General features: G+C 40.3%; 1 pseudogene across 1 annotated transcript; it reads right to left on the minus strand.

Moving 5' to 3' along the window:
• Positions 1-1,331: 1,331 nt before the first annotated feature.
• Positions 1,332-4,486, minus strand: LOC311187700 (ribonuclease P protein subunit p40-like; annotated as a pseudogene). The gene is made up of 2 exons: positions 4,471-4,486; positions 1,332-2,247 (listed from the first exon to the last, which is right to left on the minus strand). The product of its transcript is annotated as a ribonuclease P protein subunit p40-like (transcript).
• Positions 4,487-5,535: the final 1,049 nt, after the last annotated feature.

The raw sequence follows: 5,535 nt of genomic DNA on the forward strand, positions 1-5,535 counted from the left end.
ATTTTAATTTTTATATTCCCCATACAATCACACCCCCTTATTTTAACCCAATCCCTCCTTTCCCCACCCCCCCACAGTGTATCTCTGGTTTACAGTTGTTTGTTGATTTTGATTTTTTCTTTCTTATAGTTATTCTTTTTCCTGGTCCCTTATTTAGCTTTTCTAGATTCCTGCTATGAGTGAGACCATCCGGTATTTTTCTTTTTCTTTCTGGCTTATTTCGCTGAGCATGATCCCTTCCAGCGCCATCCATGTTGCTGCAAATTGCATGTGTTTATCTTTTTTGATTGCTGAGTAATATTCCATGGTATATATGTACCACATCTTCTTGATCCAGTCATCTATTTTTGGGCATTTGGGTTGTTTCCAAAGCTTAGCTATTGTAAATAGAGCTGCTATAAACATAGGGGTGCAGGTGCTCTTTGGAACTGATGTTTCTGTGTCCTTTGGGTAAATACCTAGGAGTGGAATTGCTGGATCCTATGGAAGCTCTATGTTTAGTAGGTCCAGAAATCTCCACACAGCTCTCCATAGTGGTTGGACCAGTTTGCACTCCCACCAACAGTGCAGAAGAGTTCCTTTTTCTCCGCACCCTCGCCAACATTTGTTGTTGCTAGTTTTTTTAATATGTGCCATTCTCACTGGTGTAAGATGGTATCTCATGGTAGTTTTGATTTGCATTTCCCTGATGACAAGTGATGTTGAACATTTATTCATATGCCTGTTGGCCATTTCCATTTCCTCTTCAGAGAAGTTTCTTTTTAGCTCTTCTGCCCATTTTTTGACTGGATTTTTTTCTTTGTTTTTGTTGAGTCTCATCAGCTCTTTGTAGATTTTTGTGATCAGTCCTTTATCGTCAGTGTTGTGTGCAAAAATTTTCTCCCAGTCGGTGGGGTTTCTTTGTTTTGGTTACTGTCTCTTTTGCTGTACAGAAGCTCTTTAATTTGATGTAGTCCCAGCTGTTTATCTTTGCCTTCACTATCACTGCTTTGGGTGATGTGTCTGTAAAGATGTCCTTGAGGTGCATGTCATGTAGTGTTGTGCCTATATTTCCTTCTATATATTTTATGGTTTGCTACTTTTTTTTAAATTTTCTACTTTTTATGGTGGACAGTTTTCATGAACCCCAACAACCATCTGGAGTCAGTAGTCCTGACAGCTCACTGCTCCCTTCAGCAGTGTATTTCAGTCAATCCACCTGTTCTGTTCCCCCACTCTGTCTCTGGTGAATCCTCTCACCCCCCACACCTCCAGCCTGTCCCCCAGTTCTTGAATTCATAAATAAATAAATCTTTAAAAAAAATCTCAAAGTTGTATAAATATTCTCCTTCTTAGGGAAAACCATATCCATTTTCTCTCCAGGAGACAGGGCTGTCCCCAAATCCTTGAACCCACAGCGTACCCCAAGGATATAACTTGGGTTCATCAAAGTAGTGTCAGCTGCTTCAACAGGAAGCAGGTCTTCTCTGGAAGGATGAAGCCTGTGATAGGGCATAAATATGCCTTTGCTTCAATGTTGCTTGGCTGGGACAACAACAGGTCAACAGGAAGTTATTAGGTCTGTGCTGCTGAAGACGGCTTCCAGACTCTGCAGGAGCTGAGTAGCGCTGGAGGACTCCCCAGCTGCCTCCTCTTGCCCCCAGGGGCCCGTTCCACAGCACCTGGTACTGCAGATCCATCGCTGTGCAGATCTATCACTGTGCTCAGGTTTTGGCTGATGCTCTTGAATATGCTAACCGGAAAAGTATGACATCAGAGTTGATTTTTCTGCACCTGTCTGATGCCAAGCCAACAGACTATCAACTTTCAGTTTGAAGGATGAAGATATTTCATACTTCTTACAATTTGGGTGAAAGGCTAACTCCATCAAATCAATGAAAACTATATTTCATGATTTTTCTGCTGGAATCCTGAGATGGACGACACTGAAGCCCAGTTTCTTCATAAGTGTCTTTACCCAGTGACAAATTATTTTTTCCTTGAGCAGCAGGGCAACTGTGCTGTCCTCGTCCATGTTTGTGGTTGTGTGGGTGCACAGCACGAGCCTACCCTGATGGAAATATTATGAATTGTTGTGTAATGAACTCACAGAGAGGTAAATTCTTCACAAAGTAATAGGGTCTAGTTTACATGATGAGGTTTTTGTTTCTCTTGATAGCACCCCACATTCGGGAATCAGAAATGAAACCCAGCCATTGTAATAGTGCATCTCCACCAGGTGGAGGGGCTCCAGCCGAAGTTGGGCATCTCCCAGACCAGCAAGTGCTCAGGAACCTCTCACTGTATGCCCAGGGTGGTTCAGCGCTCCCCCGGGAGCTACTATTATTGTGGGCACTTTACAGATGAGGAAGTCAAAGCACAGAGAGTTTAAATAAAGTGCCTGAGACAATGTCGCTATCAAGTGGTACCTCCAGCACTTGAGTGCAGGTAATTTAGTTTGAGTCCACACTCTTAAGACTACATTAGAGTGACAGTGAATGACTCTGAATGGCCTCTTGGGTGTCCTTGAATGAGGACAAGAAGATGGACACTTGAAAGAGAATACTTTTGAACATCAATTCACATTCATGTCCTCAGTAGCTTTATATTATGGATAGTTTTTTGTTTTTTTTTTTCAAAATACCCTAGGTTTATATAAAAGGTCAACTAGTACTAATCAATTATAAAAATTCCTGACATAGGATAACTCTAGGTCATCCACACTTCAGTGGGGCCTCTTTTCCTCTCTGGCTTCTTGCCTTAGTCATCTCCGTTATCATCCTCTGACTATGCTGTGAAGGTCTGCCATATGACTGGTTGAGATAATATTACCACAAATAAAGGGCGTACAAACTTACATATACATTTAAAGAACAACAGCTATTATATCTTGAACACTATCATAGATCAGCCTGTTTGTATCTATTATATCATTCTTCATCAAATACCTACGGAATTAGCATTATTATTACTCCATTGGACATGTGAGGAAACTGAGACACAGAGAGATTAAAGTATATACAGCTACATTTACTCATTCATTAATTGATTTATTAAAATCTTCATAAGTGGGGCCTCCCTGGTGGTGCAGCGGTTGAGCGCTGGGCTGCGAAGCTGCCTGCGGCCTCTGCAGCGCCGGTTTGATGCCCAGCCAGCCGGCGAGGGTCCCACATGGCACACTGACCTCTCCTGCTGTGCCCGCTGCTCCCCCTCAGCAGTGTATTTCATCATTCTGTCTGTTCTGCTCCCCGCTCTGGCTCTGGTGAATTTTCTCACCCTCCCCCGCTTCTGACTGTACCCAGTGTGTGTATAAATAAAATAAATAAATCTTTAAAAAAAATAATAAAATCTTCATAAGCTCAGGAAAAGTAGTTGATCTCAGAAGATATAATAATTGCATATTGTTACTTAAGAAAGTCAATTTCTAGATTAGACTGACTTAGTAAATAGGTATTATTATAGATACACAGGCCATATCTGTGACATAGTATCTCACATTAGGTAGTAGCTGAAGTTACTCATAATTATATAGAGACATAGTCTGTATCCAAGTGTGTACATAGTTGTGCATGTATATTTGTAACTTTTAAGAATCTAGAGCATGCTGAGACAAAATCTGAGAAAGCCACAATTTATAATGACACACTTCACCAGGAGAGACTTTAAAGATTATTAAAGATCTAGAGAAAAAGAAGTAACATTACTAATATCTGAAAGTACAGTGAAACCGTAGTTAACCATGGCCAAATGAACTTCAATTCCTTATTATAGTTATGTAATCCTGGTTACACTTTATTTCTGCCTAAAAGTTAAATATTAAATAATGTATACACAAATTCTCACAACCAGCATAAAGTCTGGCACACTTAAGTATTCAATAATTGTTATTGAATGAACATATACCTTACATTTGGGTAGATTTTTATATATAAAGTTTTTGCATACCTGTCTAAATTTGCTACATACAAGTACCTCCTTCCTTTTTTTTTTTTATTTTGAGTAAAGGAAATTTGACGTCATAATCCTGAGACCTGAAGGATGAGTAAGAGCTAGCCACGCGAGGGGCTGGAGGAGGGAAGTGGCATTACCCGCACAAAGAGTGGCATTGATAAAGGCTTGGAGAGAGACTCTCTCCTGTTCACAGTACTGCCAGTGGTTCAATCTAGCTGAAAGGCTGAGCATGAGGGGGAAGGAAAAAGTGTGGTAAGAGCACCCAAGCGGAAGTTCAGCCCATTGTGTGTAGAAGAGGGGAAGGAGAGAGGTCAAAGAAGACAACAAAGACAGTGATAGTTTGAAAATATTTCAGACATCTTTGCATTGTGCATGTACCCAGCACATAAGAAACACTTAGGAATTGATTCTCAGTTGACCATTCTGCCACTTCTCCCCCCGGTGGTTTAACAGATCCATGTAAGTCAAGGGATGCCATATCAGTTATGCTATGGTAACAAACTGCTATAATCTGTGGTTGACTACAGCAAAAGTAGTCACCTGTCGACTTGTCCATCGTCAGTCCGGGTGGCACTCTGGGGCAGCTTTCCTTCATGTGATGACTGCTGCTCTGACTTGTGGCATCTACATCTCCACATGTTTCCTCTGTCTCTATGGGAGGGGAAAAGAAAGTGGGTATTCTCATGTTGGCAATTAAATGTCATGAAATGTTTCATTTCATCTCACAGTTCATTGACCAGACTGAATCACGGTGATGTAGAATCTACATGGGGATGTAGAATCTTCCAATGTGCTCAGAAGGAGTAGGGAATCAGCTGGTCCAACTAGGTAAGTACTAGACTTCTCTTAAACAGACACTTATGTTTGTGTGCCAAACTGATCTGTTGGCTATTGTATTCAGAATCAACTACTGAAATGATTGGCTTAGATGATGTTATTACAGTTGTTGCATTTCCCAATTGGAAATCATGCCACACCCATTTTGAGGCTTGAACCAATGTTAAGTCATCTGGCAAAGTGATTATATTACTTGAGCCACAGTATTAGTGATGCTGTTATCACCATTTGGAAAATGTGATTTGTACATAGTGTGAATGAAACAGCCAAGTAGCAAGCCAGGTCAGATCTACTACACCTTCTAGTCTTGTTATCCGAAAAAGATTTTCTTCATCTGTGTCTTTTGATGGGTGATTCAGCTATTTCTTTGTATCTGGCTAGTGATATAATAGTCTGGCTAGTGTGATAATAGTCACACCTATTATCAATTTCTATCATAGTTCCTATATATAAACTATGAAGTAATAAATATCAGACATATGTCTTGGTGTGTGTTCCCAGATAGGGCACATGGCAGGCCCTGAGAAATGGTCTAAAGAGCATTTTGAAGATGATTGCGGGTTACATGGAAAAACTATAGAGGCCAAGTAACAGTAACTTCTTAATTTGCCCAAAATATAGATGTTTAGCATGTATTGATTATTGAAACAATAATTATTTGTTCCATCATAGTTGAGCAGTTTAAAAGCTTGAAAAGGATGATAGTATTGAAAAGGATGTAGGTCCTTGCACGTTCCTGCTAAAAGTGAAAATTTGTATAAAATTTTT

Source organism: Talpa europaea (genome assembly GCF_964194135.1).
Source record: "Talpa europaea genome assembly, chromosome: X".
NCBI lineage: Eukaryota > Metazoa > Chordata > Mammalia > Eulipotyphla > Talpidae > Talpa > Talpa europaea.